The sequence below is a fragment of the Pelophylax lessonae genome (genome assembly GCF_965119305.1).
Source record: "Pelophylax lessonae genome assembly, chromosome: 5".
Taxonomy (NCBI): Eukaryota; Metazoa; Chordata; class Amphibia; order Anura; family Ranidae; genus Pelophylax; species Pelophylax lessonae.
In genome coordinates, this window is record NC_138772.1 from 196,701,654 (window position 1) to 196,719,202 (window position 17,549).

A 17,549-nucleotide genomic window follows, 5' to 3' on the forward strand; every position below is an offset into this window, starting at 1 on the left:
TTCTTAGTAAATGTAATCAATCAGCATACAACATCCCACCCCCATAGTGGTTGGTATAGGAGGACTTGGAGGATGAGAAAGGGGAGTGTCATTTACCACTGTGTATATGCCCACATGTGTGACTCTATAGTCTCATGGGCTACACAGATAAGAAAAAGGAGGAAATAAGGAGCTTAAAAGGGAACTGAAATATGAGCATGCCCAGTAGGGGACACCAGTTGGTCTACACAATCTTAGGCTGCAGTGGGGACACAGAGAAAAGATGGGAGGAGAAGGAACAGCTGAAGGCAGAATCAACCAGGTATATTTTACTCTACAAAGCAAATGTTTTAGTGTCTTTGCGATTAGGCACACTATGTTATAGAGCATGTAATGAGAGTTTTTCATAGTCTGTGTTTAATGACACTGTAAATGATGGGTTTAGTTCTGCTTTAATGCCTGTTATCTCTATACAAATACAAGAACAGGCATTTTATTACATTTGTGATTGCTGTAATTGTTTACAGCATTTACATGGTAAAGAACCACTTTCTTTGGCTCTGTACCTTTCTATCTCTGATCTGCACAGTCCAGTTTCTGTTCTCATGAGCCCTAGGGAGTGAACATGGGCATAGAATAAAAAAAGACATTTAAAGATGGCAGCTCAGAACAGTGAGCACATTACCACAGCCGATTCTGGAGCCGTTACCTCTTTTTTGTACTGACTGCTGCGGGAAAGTAAATATGAAAATTATTAAGCTGGTCTTTTATGGCTCCAAAGAACACATGATTCTGAGGAGACTGTTTTGTGTGTACATTGTATCATCAGTTCAAAGTAAGTAATTGCTAACCTGTGTGAGATTGCATTATGTGGATTTGCCCTTGAGTTAGCTGTATTGCAGCAGTTGGCAAACAGAGAATGAGATGGCCAATCTAATCATATGTCGTATCTGCCATAGACAGGGACAGATCTCATTGCCAGACAGGGAACTGTGTGTTTGAAATGTGTTCATGGGTAGTGGGGAAGGTGACTACATAAGGATTTTAGATCACAGGATATGTTAGAGAATCTCAAAAGCATGTGAGTGTCATCTAGTTATCACTAAAACTGGAGCGTCCAAAATCTGGTGCAGTGCTGCATGGAAACCAATCATGGAATTCCCGGTTTTATTATCTAAGCTTAATTGAACAAGCTGAAGTTAGAAGTGGATTTGCTACCCCGCTTATCTGCACCAGATTCTGAGCACTCCAGTTTTAGTCAATTTCTCCCAGTGAGTGATCGGTACCGATCACTCTCTGTGTTCACTCATAAAAGGAAGGGGCCAGTAAATATGACATAATTCTGGCCCCCCTCTTTCCATCCTGGCACTGATCGTCTGCAGCGGCCAGAGGAGGGGAAGCTAGCAGTGCTGCAGTAGGGCAGACAGAGGGGCTCAAGCAGCAGATGGAAGGGGAGAGCAGGAGAAGTCAGCTTTCAACTGCTGCAGGGGGAACTACAGTTGATTGGTTCCAGTAAATACACTCCCCTGTTGCACTGATCACCCCCTCCTGTACTGGATCCCCTTCCCCCTTCTCAAACTGCCCCTGTTGAACTGATGGGGCTTGGGCCTCATACAGGATGACCGGCTGTACCACCTTATCAACAATCAGCAGCCCTTGGTTCATTGTATGTATGTTGCTCTTTACATGTATCACTATTTTACTGCACCTAAAGCATAGTGCTATAAATAGATCCTCAACTTACAAGGAATCATTCTAAGCATCTTATTCAGGGAGTTTTCCAGTTGAGCAGGCCTTTGTGAGTTGGGATGTAAATTACTGTATTTTGTCACAGTAGTCATACGGAAGATGACCTATTGCTATGACCATTTCCACTCAAAGTAGAACATTTTCGAGACAACAACAAAATGGTAAGAACAGCTATTTACACTTTGCAGTTCCAAGGCTTCATTTAGATGTTTGGTTGGGGGAGGCAAAAAGGCATTGCAGTCCACCAACTGCACCCTCATAATAGGCAGTAGATGTGGGTGTTTACATGCCGTGGTCGCTATGCTTTGCTTTGCACCCGTGGCAAAGTTTACCCAACATGTAGTGATTGGCGGGCGAATGGAGGGAGACTTAGACAAACATCTGAATCTACAGTTAAAGCTGAAGTGTAGGCAAAAACTTTATTGGGGCATTAGCTAGGCATCAATAACGTACATCTATTGTTATGTGACCCATTGGTGGCTGCTGCTTCTTTCTTAAAAAACATTACTTACATACAGCCATTGATAGCGATATTACCACTGATGTTTTGGCTTTCGCAGTTGGCCTGGAGCAAAAAGATCACAGTGTGTCTATAAATGTTGTCTGGTGCTTGCAGAGGTTTCTATGTTTTTGTGACATGTCTTCCCTGTATCTGTGTCACTTTCCTTTATGAAGGCTATATATATATATATATATATATATATATATATACATACACATAATATCTCACAAAAGTTAGTACACCCCTCACATTTCACATTTTTGTAAATATTTTATTATATCTTTTCATGTGACAAGAAATGACACTTTGCTACAATGTAAAGTAGTGTAAATTTGCTTTCCCCTCAAAATAACTCAACACACATCCATTAATGTCTAAACCGCTGGCAACAAAAGTAAATACACCCCTAGGTGAAAATGTCCAAATTGGGCCCATGTATCCATTTCCCCTCCCCGGTGTCATGTGACTTATTAGTGTTACAAGGTCTCAGGTGTGAATGGAGAGCAGGTGTGTTAAATTTGGTGTTATCGCTCTTACTTTCTCATACTGGTCACTGAAAGTTCAACGTGACACCTCATGGCAAAATACTCTCTGAAGATCTGAAAAAAAGAATTGTTGCTCTACATAAAAATGGCCTAGGCCTAGGCTATAAGAAGATTGCCAAGACCCTGAAACCGAGCTGCAGCACGGTGGCCAAGATCATACAGCGATTTAACAGGACAGGTTCCACTCAGAATAGGCCTCGCCATGGTCAACCACAGGGGTTGAGTGCAGGTGCTCAGCATCATATCCAGAGGTTGTCTTTGTGAAATAGTAGTATGAGTTCTGCCAGCATTGCTGCAGAGGTTGAAGGGGTGGGGAGTCAGCCTGTCAGAACTCAAGTGTGTTTTGCCTACTGTCAAGCATGGTGGTGGGAGTGTTATGGTCTGGAGCTGCATGAGTGCTGCCAGCACTGGGGACCTACAGTTCATTGAGGGAACCATGAATGCCAGCATGTACTGTGACATACTGAAGCAGAGCATGATCCCCTCCCTTCGTAGACTGGGCCACAGGGCAGTATTCCAACATGATAACAGCCCCAAACACACCTTCAAGGTGACCACTGCCTTGCTAAAGAAGCTGAGGGTAAAGGTGATGGACTGGCCAAGCATGTCTCCAGACCTAAACCCTATTAAGCATCTGCGGGGCATCCTCAAATGGAAGGTGGAGGAGCGCAAGTTCTTCAACATCCACCAGCTCTGTGATGTAGTCATGGAGGAGTGGAAAAGGACTCCAGTGGCAACCTGTGAAGCTCTGGTGAACTCCATGCCCAAGAGGATTAAGGCAGTGCTGGAAAATAATGGTGGCCATACAAAATATTGACACTTTGGGCCCAATTTGGACATTTCTACTTAGGGGTGTACTCACTTTTGTTACCAGTGGTTTAGGCATTAATGGCTGTGTGGTATGTTATTTTGAGGGGAAAGCAAATTCACACTGTTATACCAGCTGTACACTCACTACTTTACATTGTAGCAAAGTGTAATTTCTTCAGTGTTGTCACATGAAAAGATATAATATAGTATTTACAAAAATGTGAGGGGTGTACTCACTTTTGCTATATATATATACACATAGTAAATATATATATATATGTATATGTATATATATATTTATATAGAGAGAGAGAGAGAGAGAGAGAGAGGAAGTGAACCTTGTGGTGCAGTTTAGGTTATGAGACTGTGATGTAAAGATTCCCTGTGTCATGTAATCCATTTACCATTAGCATTACCCTTTGATGGAATACGATCAGAGGCAACTGATTGGATGGATTTTCCTAATTAAAAAGTAGGCTAGAGGGAACAGCACAGCCAAGTTATTGCACATCAAAATATAATGTAATACACAGCCTTTTAAATGCAATCATCAGTTCAGTGACAAGGAGCTTTATAAACTACTTCACTTGTAATGCACAAATTTACTAAGTAAAACAAGTTTCTATTTGAAGAATATGTTGTCTGGCCTCCATTACTGACATTGGGGAACAAGTGTGTTATCATAAGAACTGGGAAGTTGAGAGTTAAAGGCTAAGTTCACCTTTAAAATTATATAATACATTCACATATTTTGCAGGTAAAAAAAATGTGCATTTATTTTTTTTAACTTCACCAGCTTGCCCTGACTCAGCACACTGTACCAATAACTGTAGTCTGCCCATAAGCACAGAGGGAAGTCACAATACTCCACTTCGCAAAGGCCTTGCACATAGCAAATTTCACACTCAGTCCCTAGTAGGGTTCGGTACCACAGCAGGCTCCAACATGGAGGTTCATGAACTTTTTAGCTACCCCTCAACACCAGAAAACCAATCACCAGCCATCGCCACCGCTTCCCTCTCTCTGCTCACTTCTTCCTAGTCATAAAGGTTAACTGTAGTGTTCACAACCCAGAGAGTTAACCATGGTTTTAAAATTCACCTTTGGCAACATGTTACATGTTACACCTGTATTTAGGGTGTTGTGCCTGTATGGGAGGTATGGACAGACAGCTATACTGAGAGTCTGCAGGAACCCGACATTGTGCCCGTGATCTGCTGATCACGGGTGCAATGCTCTGCAGGCTCCAGGAAAAAAAAAATAAATGCGTTTTTTCATTCATTTCAGTTTACTTTTTTTGTTATATAATTTATATTCCATGTTGAGAGGCCCCCAAACTTGAAGTGCCCCTGGCCCCCTAAGGTCTAAATCTGGAACTGCCTGAGGCCCTATTACTATCTCTGATTCAGATGATAGAGATTGTATTTGGGAAATTCCATATGGTTTGGAATTACAAGGAGTTGTTGAAAATTTAATTGATGCAGTCCATTCTGCTCTCGGTTTAAAGGAGCAGCCTCCTGTTGTGGATCCATGGCCTTTTAGAGGGCTTGTGGCTGGGATGACCTTTCCAATACACGCAGTCAGTAAAACATTCCTCTAAGAGGACTGAAAATAACCTATAGAATCGTGGTCCTTTTTGACAATGTGAAGTAGCTATTTTCCTTTGGTGGGGGAAATGATTGCTAAGTGGTTTCTGCCCACTGTAGACCATGATTTGCGAAACCATGCCACTATGAATCAAAACCTTTAGCATGGACCCCTTAATCAGAATTAGCTTTATTGGTCATCTATGTACAGTCATACAATGAATGTGTCTTTGATTTATAAAGTTTTTCTTTATTTAATGGCTATCAGTGTACTTTGCACATAGATAAACAAATATATGTACATGTACACACACACCCACACACACATATACATACACACACACTCACTCATTGACAATGCAACATGCAAGTTTTAGTTATAAGTGGTTATCACTCCCGCATGGCAGCACTGGGGTCATTGGTTCGAATCCCAACCACGGCGCTGCCTGCTTGGAGTTTGCATGTTCTCCCTGTGTCTACATGGGTACTCTGGTTTTCCTCCCATACTCCAAAGACATGCTGGTAGGTAATTGGATCCTGTCTAAATCGGCCCTAGTATGTGTATGGATGTGAGTTAGGGACCTTAGATTGTAAGCTCCTTGAGGGCAGAGACTGATGAACGTACAAAATATATATATATATATATATATATATATATATATATATATATATATATATATATATGTGTGTGTGTGTGTGTGTGTGTGTGTGTGTGTAAAGAGCTCCGCAAATTGATGGCGCTATATGAGTTGTCATGGATACCAAGTGGTATCCTGTAAAACAGACATAACCTGACATGTGTAGACTTGCACAGAGAAGACCAGGTACAAATACAATATAAAATAATGTAATTTATTAAGAATAAAGTTAATAACAACAATATAAACACACCTCCAATATAACAAAACTGCATAAACTTAAAAAAAGAGAGTCTAATGAGCGGACAAACAAACAATTAGCAGCTACCTAAACCAAATACATACAGACAGTAGGATATGACTAAGACGTGTAGCCAGTGTGAGAACCAGGATCATGCACAGGAGATCAGGCAGAGCGAGCAAGGTGCAAGACAGGACAGGGAGACAGTACACAGGAACAGGAGCAAGGATGCACCTGAGGATTAGGAACGGGAACAGGATCAGAATCAAGGTACACAGTTTGCAGATCAGGGGCACATGGTCATAACACCAAGGCAAGGGGAAGTAGCACAGGAGTACTAAATACTCTTTCAGCAACGACCATCAGCTAATGACTGATTACTATGTGCATCTGGCTCTGAGAGACACCCGCTAGTGGACACGAGAACTGCAGTCTATAGGCCTGGGAGCCACAGTGCCACCAGCAGGTGAACCAATTATTGACATATGAACAAAAATCTAAATTTTCCTGCTGTGCTTCTTTACCAGCTTTTTTTGCAAAATTGTCCCACTTTTCATTTGTTTTAAATGCTGCTCTATTTTCTATTATTCCTATGTGCTGCATTTTTTCCTCTTCTTCACTGCCGCTTTTCTGGGATTTATTTATTTTAACTCAATTTGCTTCCAAACACCTCTACTCTGTTCAACCTTTCTCTTTTCTAAAAGCTACTTTTCGCTCGTGATGTCTTTTGCAACATGGCATTTATCAATTTGGAAATAATCATCAGTTAAACATGTACATCATTGGATATTTCACATTTTTGTACTTTACCTACATTATTGCTTTAATAAAGCAGGCCCTTGGTGTCCAAGTTAGACATCCCTACATAGTTTTGATGGCTACATAAAGACTGCTATCACAATCATTACAACACTGTATTAGCAATTTATGAAACTGTAATAGGACTGAATTCAAACCTGTGATGCAAAGGAGTGAAGGTACAGCCTTTGACTATTTGATCACCTTTACTGGCTTATCGGTAGTGAAATTATTTGACTGTGTGCCTAGTTATGTGCCTTTCAGGGTTATTAAGGGCATTGGTACATGGGTTCCAAACTACAGTACACCTTAACAAATGCAGCTTGATGCCCACTTCAGCCAGAAGAAGTGGCCAGCATGAACTCTAAATGGAGCTGGCATATACTGTATATTCTAAGCTGATTTACAGGTTAAAATGGAAGACTGACAGACATGCACTTATCTTCATCGTTTTACATAAATAAGGCATTTGTCACGAGTGGGTGAAATACATTGCTAATGATAGGTGAATTTTGGCAGCTTGACTCACAGAAGGGTCTTGAAAAGGGTCCCTTAAGATATAGAAGTGTTGTGCAGGTAGGTCAACGTTCATAAACATGGCCAATGCAAGGAGGCACCCTTTTCTTTATTTTTTTTTTTTTTTGTCAATTTAACAGTGGAAGATTAGATCTGTGGTTCTGGATGAGAGGCTCAGGAGAGATGTTGGTTTCAAAATTATACACATGTTGTACACCTGAAGCAGAAACATGATTTGCATACTGATTTAACTGATTTGACTCAGTTTTTTGCCAGCATTCTAGCCAAGTCTCTGGACACTGGGTATGAAATGGTAAATTGTTATAAAAAAAAAAAAAAAATCCAGTGCTTTATTATTCACTGTTAAGTTACATAAAGTTGTTTGTCATCTCATTTCTTCTAGATGATAGAGTATGAATCATTTAAAAGATATAGAACTGTGAAGTAAATTTCAGTAACCATAAATGAGATTAACCATACTGAATACTTATAAATACAATATGAAATGGTGGAGTTATTAAACTTGCTAAAACTTTCTTTGGGATTTTTTTTTCCATCAGCTAAATCGATCATCAAAGTCTTGCTGGCCAAATTTAGTCTGGACACTGGGCACAAACTATATCTCATATAATTTGATCACTATATATACACAAGATTTGGCTACATTCTTGAATTCTGTAAATAAATTAAAGTTAAAAGATAGTCCTGCAGATTATTCACCAAATCTTAAAACAGTAATTAGGAATAAATATCAATATTTTTTGCATCACAAAAATGTAAACCTAAGTAATGGGAACTTGTAATAGAGGGAAGAGGAAAAAGAAGATATTACTTGAAAAATCTAAAGGCAAGGAATAATTTACACCTAAACGAACTATAAATGGCACAACCATGTAAACCAAATAGTTGAAAATATTTGATTTGGAGGCTACATATTTAGTATGCTCCTCTATCTCTTTATATATATATATATGTGTATGTATGTGTGTGTATATACACACTATATGTGCACACAGACACACAGACATTTGCAATCTAGATGCCTTAATAGAATAAGTTGTCTGTCTTCATGCCTCTTTAATGTTGTATACCTAATTCATCTCATCTGTTTCTTTCACTAGTTAATTTATTATTCTTTGTTCTTTTATATTTTTAAAAAGCCAGTGAACATATAAATGTGCAGCCAGCCTAGGCCCTGAAGGCCTTTGGATCAAGATGGCAGGCAGGCTGTGCTGTCCCTAGGGAATTAAGAGCCAACAGGGTGATTGGACACAGTGACCTGTCTGCACGAGCTGAGAGAAAAACAGGAGGGCTGTAAGTCTGATGAAGTAACCTGTCACTCACAGGACCAGGTCTCTGCATTTGAACAGATAAGAAGACCACAAGAGTTAATTGTTTTTGTCCTTTATTTTAAGAAAATGTTTTTAAGCATAGTTTTAATAAGTATATTCTTACAAAATTATTTTTCAAAAGATTATATTCATGTGAATGTATATGTAAATGAATATATTGTGTATGGTTCGATCAATATTTTCATATATTTCCCTAGCACAATAAGCACAATACATGAACAACATGCACACATACACACGCACGTACTGTATAATATCTATATATATATATATATATATATATACACACTCATATACACTATACACACACACACAGTATATTGTCAAAAGTATTGTGACGCCTGCCTTGACATGCACATGAACTTTAATGGCATCCCAGTCTTAGTCCGTAAGGTTCAATATTGAGTTGGCTCACCCTTTGCAGCTGTAACAGCTTCAACTCTTCTGGGAAGGTTGTCCAAGAAGTTTAGGAGTGTGTCTATGGGAATGTTTGACCATTCTTATAGAGACGCATTTGTGAGGTCAGGCACTGATGTAGAATAGAAGGCCTGGTTCACAATCTCCACTCTAATTCATCCCAAAGGTGTTCTATTGGGTTGAGGTCAGGACCTCCACCCCAAACTCACTCATCCATGTTTGACCTTGTTTGTGCACTGGTGCAGTCATGTTGGAACAGGAAGGGGCCATCCCAAGTTGGGAGCATGAAATTGTCCAAAATGTTTTGATATGCTGACACGTTAAGAGTTCCCTTCACTGGAACTAAGGGGTCAAGCCCAACCCCAGAAAACCAACCCCACCCCATAATCCCCCCTCCACCAAATGATTTGGACCAGTGCAAAAAGCAAGGTCCATAAAGACATGGATGAACTTGACTAGCCTGCACAGAGTCCAGACTTCAGGACACCTTTGGGATGAATTAGAGTGGAGACTGCAAGCCAGGCCTTCTCTCCAACATCAGTACCTGACCTCACAAATGTGTTTCTGGAAGAATAGTCAAACATTCCCATAGACACATTCCTAAACCTTGTGGACAGCCTTCCCAGAAGAGTTGAAGCTGTTATAGCTGCAAAGGGTGGGCAAACTAAGTATTGAACCCTATGTTAGTCCGTAGAGATGCCATTAAAGTTCATGTGCGTGTAAAGGCACCCAGTGGAGTCTATTATTGCTCTCACTCCTGTGTGCACTGTGATATATAACATGTGTAGGTCAATTACTGTTTTCCTGCACATTCATGCGATTTTGTATGTGTGGGGAAGGGGGGGGGGCTCTTAAACTTATTTATTTTTTATGTGTCTCTTTAAATTATTTAAACTTTTTTTTTTTTTTACGTGACATTATTGTTATCACATAGGGGACCACTCACCCCCCATGAAATTGAATATAGATGATAGGTTCTCTTTATGAGACATGTAAGGTCTATTAGACCCTGAATGTCTTCTCTGTACTCCACTGCAGCTGATGGAACACAGATGGAGTTCCATCCGCCTCATCCCCAAGCTCTGATCCTGGTGATGTCATATAGGTAACTTTCTGATCTGAGCAATAGAAATTAGACCAGCGGAGGACATCCATTGAGCTCCCACGCCCTTCCCAGGAACACCCCCATGAGACGCACTGAGCCCGTAACTGGGACAGCAGAGCCAGGTAAACATGGCAGGGGGTAGCACATTGTGGTGGTTGTAGAAGCAATCAGCGGCTTCACAGTCGCTTGTATCACTTCTCTATTGATAGTTGATAATCAGGCTTTACTAAAGTACATATAAAGCAAGTGGCTGGTGATTCGTATTTTACTGATCCCCCTATCCTGGTGCCCTAAGGTTGCTGCATAAGCCCCCTTATGGCTGTGCCAGCTCTGATCAAAAGAACAATTGGAAAGTAGAGGAAACTCTTACAGAAACTGGTTTGGCATACCCAAATGTACAACGTATTCTTATGATATGTTTTGGAAAGTTAACATCTTGAGCGATAGGCATCTCACAGGACAACAGCTTAAAGCACCACTTATCAGCAATCCAAGTGAGCAAGCCTCACTTTCAACATTGAAGAGAATACTTCAAGCTGCAGGCTTATCAAGTTAGGTGACAGAAGAAAGTCATTGATATTAAAGCGGAGTTCGGGGCACAGATGTAATTTTTTACTAAACATACCCCCGGGACAGTCAGGGCTAGCACATTCCACAATGGCTAGCCTCTGATCTGTCCCGGTTCGCACTTACCTTTTAGAAGAAATACTTACTTATAAAATTTCTTCCACAGCGTTTCCATCTCTCTTGTGGGCAGCTGAAGCCGGCGCGGTCCTCTTCTGTGTCTTCTTCCGCGTCTTCTTGTCCCAGAATGCGCCTGCACCGGCCCCTCTCCTCACTTCCGGTGCGGCGCCGCATTCCTCCACAGCTTCTGGGCATGCCCAGAAGCTGTTTAGCAGGGGAATGCGGCGTCGCCCGGAAATGACGAGCGGGGCCGGTGCCGTCGCATTGATTCCTGGGAGCTATGACGTTCAGCTCCCAGGAATCATAGCGAGACAGGAAGTGGCGAGGTGAGCCGCGGCTCCGAGGGAGGAAGTACTCTGAGGTGAGTATCTTCGATCTTCAATTACAAGGTAAGTAAACAAAAAAAAAAAAATAACTATCCAATTCCTTTTCAGGTGAGGTCTACCTAGCGGAGGGGCACAAAAAAAAATATCGTTTTTGTGCCCGGAACTCCGCTTTAAATGAAAAAGAGACTAATCAGGGCCAGGAACAACTGTCAGTAAATAATGAAGACAAAAAGAAGGTCTTATGGACCAAGAAATCCAGCATAGTTTCCAGATTTAAACCCCACTGAGATGGTTTGGGGTAAACTAGAGGAAATGGTTGATAACAAACCTACAAGTTCAACACGTTTGTGGTAACTTTTGCAACAGCAGTTGGAAGAACTTTCTGAACAATATCCAATTTCCTTTGTAGGAAGAATGCCCTGAATGTATTCAGCTGTTAGATCTCCAATAGGTTCTTACTTTACTGAGTCAAAAATTAGGATAAAGGATTCAAATTTAAAAGAAGTGACTGAAATTACGTAAATATTCACTGTAAGTGAACCAATTACTGTAATTGAACAAATGCACCAGGGATATGCATCTGCAGTGAATGTTTGTTGAATGTTACATTCATTGTCTTACCCATATGTTTTGCTATTCAAAACAATTCCAGGATTTAATTCTTATCCGACTAAATGTTATTTTCACCCAAGATTCCCACATGTACACTTTTTTAACCAAATTAAAACGAACAATGCGTGACTTGTAGGTGAAAACCTTGATATACTAACCCCAATGTGCCATTTGGTTCAGAACTATAAATAATACGAAAGTCTGCGTCCTAACAGAGAATGGGCTACCCTGACTTCTGCACAGGAAAGCATAATCTTACAATACTCTGCAGAGAAGTAAAGGAATCCGTAGTGCATTTTTAGCACAAGCTTCAGACTTTCTAGCCTTTATGTATATCCTTTATTAAATACAAAATCACTATTTAAAATTCATAACCGCCATAAACAAAAATCCACTTCTTTATTGAAGCAATTCAAATTGAAATGACAATACAAAGGGCAAGAACCAATAACATTTTGAGATTTTACATTCACCAATCTAAATGATAAAATCAAAATGGGATTAATTACTGCACATTATTCATCATCATTTCCTTTTAAACAACCATTGTGTTTTATCTTAATAAATAAATATAATGCACCAAATTATGTAGCTGTTATTGAACATTTTGAAAAGTTATATTGTTATATGTAAAACTATTAACCACTTCCCCCTAGGACGACGTCATATGACGTCGTAAACTTTGCGGGGGTATACCGGGATGATGCCTCTAGCTAGAGGCATCATCCCGGTACCGTTGTTTGAAGCCAACGGTCGGCTTTCCGTCGGTACCGATCGATGCGGCTCGGGAGCCGCTCGATCGTTTCCCGGGGGGGCGGGAGGGGACGTCCCCCCCCCCCCTCCCGCCGCCTTCCGCGGCTTTTACCGGGGCTCCCGTCCCACCGGGAGCCCCGAGCACCCAGCCCGGCGCGTCCGCCGGCTGGATGGAGTCCCGATGAATGCCGGAAACGGCATCGATCGGGTCTCCGATGACGTAACCCGGAGGCAGGGTCCATGACGTCACTTCCGGGTTAGTGTGCTGCAAAACGGCGCCAAATTTGAAAAACGGCTGTATGCAAAAACGCCGTTTTCAGCGTTTTGCATACAGGGAAGTGTAGTGGAGGGGTCGAGGGTCTTTTAGACCCTCGATCCCTCCATAAAGTGTACCTGTCACTGCATATTGCTGTCACAAGGGATGTTTACATTGCTTGTGACAGCAATAAAAGTGATCAGATTTTTTTTTTTTTTTAAAACTGTAATAAAAGTTAAAAAAATAAATAAAATAAATGGGAAAAAAAATAAAAATTTAGCCGCCCCGATCACCGTTAGCTCGCGCACAAAAAAAAACGTATACGGAAGTCGAGCCGCGAATGAAATCGATGTTCAAACCACACATGTGAGGTATCGCCGCGATCGCCAGAGAGTGAGCAATAATTTAAAAAAAAGAGCTACACTCCAACTCTAAACTGGTAACCGTTAAATAAATTTAAAGTGTCGCCTATTGAGATCTCTATTGACCGTAGTTTGTCGCCATCCCACAGGGGGGCGCAATTTTAAACCGTAACATGTTGGGTATCTATTTACTCGGCATGACATCATCTTTCACAATATACAAAAAAAATGGGCTAACTTTACTGTTTAGTATTTTTTAAATGCAGTGAAATGTAATTTTTCCCAAAAAAATGGCGTTTTAAAGACCGCTGCGCAAATACCGCGTGACAAAAAATATTGCAATGACCGCCATTTTATTCTCAAGAGTCTTTGCTAAAAAAATATATATAATGTTTGGGGGTTCTAAGTAGTTTTCTAGGAAAAAATACTGGTTTTAACTTGTAAACACAAAGTGTCCGAAATAGGCCTGGTATGGAAGTGGTTAATAATCAATTATATTGGAGTGGTTTAAAGAATGCTGTACAACTTTAAGATATTATAAGTCACATGGTGCCCTAATGCCTAACTATTTAGCTATAGAGTATTATTTTATTCAACTGATACATTGTTTCTTTTGCATTTCATTATTATTATAGTTGCTTTATATAGCTTAGGGTTGTAGAATGTTCCGTATGTTGCCAAGAAACAAATGTATCCTATCCTATATTTTATTAGGACAAATTTTCTGTAAAACACACTTAAATTATAAATGATAGCATGTCAGTGGCAGTATTCCCGTCACCATTAATTGGCATACCTGCTTTATGGCAGATTTTGTTGTCTAGTGACATCAATGTAGGCAAATTATTTTAAGCCTAAACATGAATATATTGATAATGCAAGAAAGTGAGATTAAAGACATGTGATGAATAAGTAATAATGTAACTTTTAAAGTAGCAGAACTGAATTTAAAAGTTTTTAAGATGCACTGGCTGTTTGAATGCAATAATACATATAACTGTTTGCAAGTTTTATGTATTCAGAGTATATGCTTGTGTACTTTACTGCATACATGTTTTCAGTATGCGCATTGAAGTGAATCTCCAGCCAGAAGTGAGTGAGATTTGCCCTCTATTTTTATGCCAGTGACAACATCTTGACCAATAAGGAGATATCTTCAGCAGGGGTACAGACAGAAATAGGGGAGTAGTGGGTAAGGGTGATCTCAGTGTTGGGGGGGATTCTCCTTAGCTCTTGCCCTGGTCACAACATTGTTCCCAGAAAAGGAAGAAATTGAAAATCTTTTTAACAAAAAAAAAAAAAAAACATAGCTTGCAAACCTTTCCCCACAATTACAAAAAGTGTCTGAAATAACAATTCAAACAATGCAAATGTTAACACATTTATGATACTGAGATTCAAAAATGTGCTATCAGGTGTACACTTTAATTGGCATTTTGCATCATATAACTGAACAAATACTTCTAAACATGACATTATGCAAATGTTTCCTTTTAAATCAAATCTCTCAGATGTTTAGCAATATCACAGTGTTGTAGAACATTCTACAACAATGCAGAAACACAATTGTAGCTTTTTAGGCAAAACTGCTAATGAATTTAATCAAATTCATTTTACACATGTGGGCAATTGTTTAATTTGCAGAATTTTGATTTCAGTGCCATTTAAATAATTGCATGTAAAGTGATTGTCTACAAAAAGGTTAAAGTATTGAGAAACATGGGAATAAATCTGCCGTATAGTTCAGCCTTTAAATTCTTGCCGAGTAAGCAGCACTGGAAAAGCATTGTTTTTTGTGCCTTTTATTTAAATGTCTTACACTTTTTTTGTAGAGATTGTCCAATCAGCTTGCAGTTGGACCACATGACACTAGTCAAGGGATGTAGCAAGCAATTATTCAGCATCAACTTATGCCCCGTACACACGTGCAGATTATCTGAAGACTTTTGTCTTCAGATTTACCTTTTCTATGTAGTGCAAGGGCCTGCCGGATTGCATACAAATTGAAAGTGTTTAGGTTTGACCTCATATTATATGGTTTTGGTAAGTCTACAGACAAAAGTCTTCAGATAATCTGCACGTGTGTACGGGGCATTACTCATAGCATAGTTTATCAAATTAAAAAAAATGCTGCATATGTAATAGATTGCTTTTACTGATAAAAATGTCATTTTAAAACACTATGTAGAAAGTTTGCTGCTTCAGTACTGTTACAACATAAAGCCTATATCTAAAGAGAGTTTTTTTTTTTCACTCTCTTTTGTTATAAAAGAACATTGTGTTAACAACCAGAAAGACTTTGTAGTCAAATACTATTACTTTAAATGCTTAAATGCCATAATTTTCAGCACACACAAATCAAATGCATCCAGCATGCCAGGCTATTCTGTACCAATTTGTGACCATTTGTAACAATGATTTTAACAGCCTACAGCAGGGGAATTCAGACTCGTATAGCTACAATCAGAAAACATCAACTACATAAAAAGTAAAAAATAAATAAATAAATGAAAACACTTTGCCGTACAGCTTTCCAGCTCAGTCTCCCATAAAGCTATACATTTAATGGCGTATAAAAAAAAAAAATCTATGATTCTTATATTTTTGATGTCTGAATACTATTTTAAATCCTTCCAATACTGATTTTCCAGCCACAGCATTGATATATGATTTTATTGTGCATGCTACTGTGTAAAAAAAATAAAAAAAAAAGCATTTTTAAACCAAAGGAATGTAATGTACTTTTTTGGTATCAAGGTATATTATAAATAGACACAAGCTAATACAAATACAGACATCATACATTACACTTATCAGAAATATCTCTGAAGTAAGGCAAGGACTCACTGACCCATTCGGAAGACAAAAGACGGTGCAATGGTAAAGCTTTCAAAATCAGCTTGTGAGGCCTCAGAGATATTCATCCAGCATTTCATCACAGCAGACCCAGACCTGTTCACCTCCCTGCGTACAGGGAGGAGAGAACTAAATAGAGCTGTTTATTAAAGCTGTTGTGCTGGATCGCATTAGAAAGCTTGAGCAGACCACCTGGACCTCTAAGATGCTGGCACAGTTTAATTTGATAGCCACCCCCTTTTTTTGCAGCGACAGAAGACCACTAGCTTTACTATACTTGATCGCAATTACTTACTTAAACAAGATGCCGGGCATATATTTTGTGATGTAGATAGATAGATAGATAGATAGATAGATAGATAGATAGATAGATAGATAGATAGATAGATAGATAGATAGATAGATAGATAGATAGATAGATAGATTTAAGATTGCAATAAAAAGTAGAAATGATCACAGCATGATTATTGTATCTTAAAATCAAAGTCCAGCAATACATCTTCCTGCTTACATGTCAAGTTTTTGGATTCATGGGAAAAAAGACGTGCAAACGTGAATTATGAGAATCAGATGGAAAGAGTCTTTCCTGGGATTGGGGAGAAGAAATAATTTAATAATAAAGAGGGGAGTTAAGAAATGGCTGACACTATACCTGGCCAATTACAGCGTGCATGGTCCCTGTGTTCTGTTGCTGAGAGGGTAAATCGCAATCCGTCATATGTAGCTTTTGAAACGTAGAATGAGGGTTTCTGCCATGCATCTGTCAATCAACTTGCAGTCATCAGTAGAAGCAAAAGAGGGAAAAAAAAAAAAGTCAAGCTACACCAACAAATAGGATGAAGCAGTCATGTGACCTTCAACGCTCGCACACACAAAGACTTACACCAGCAATACAATGTATGAAATTTCTGCAGACATGGAATGACATTGACAAATACCCAATACAAACTAAATAAACTGAGACAGGGAGACACTCTCACAAAGTACAGAACATGTACTGCCTTAGATTTAACAAAAATGGTTCATAAAATAGAGAGTTTTTTTTTTATACTCAAACTTTCCTGAGGGTCTGTTTTCACAGGGAGAAAGAATGGTATTTAAAAGAGAAATAACACAAAACTCTAAGTTTGCTGTTCTCTCTCTTTAAAGAGAGCCGAGCAGTTTAAGTGCTGCGTTCTGTAATGTGTCCATGTCAAAGTGAAAAAAAAAAGATAAAAATCAATGCGATGCTTCTCCCACAAAGTGCAAAATGAAATGCAGACAAAGCGTTTCATAATCCTGTTCCCTTATGAGTTGAAATGTCTCAGTTAAGATTGCGTATTGGAGCCCTGATCGAAAATTAAACCTTATAACGTGCAAGGAAAAATTACTGCGGCTCTAAAGGCAATTGGTGCATCCATGGTATTTATCACAATTTTCCAGAAACTCTGACACGAAAATAGGGCAGCAAATAATCTTTTTA

The 17,549-nt window shown here is 39.4% G+C and overlaps 1 protein-coding gene across 1 annotated transcript in view; it reads right to left on the reverse strand.

Moving 5' to 3' along the window:
* The window catches only part of POU6F2 (POU class 6 homeobox 2), an 870,107-nt gene extending 853,911 nt beyond the window's left edge, over nucleotides 1-16,196 (reverse strand). Inside the window, exon 1 of the mRNA XM_082258642.1 lies at nucleotides 16,083-16,196. The gene's annotated coding sequence lies outside the window, so the exon portion shown is untranslated. The remainder of the gene's footprint in view (nucleotides 1-16,082) is intronic.
* Between the last annotated feature and the right edge of the window lie 1,353 nt (nucleotides 16,197-17,549).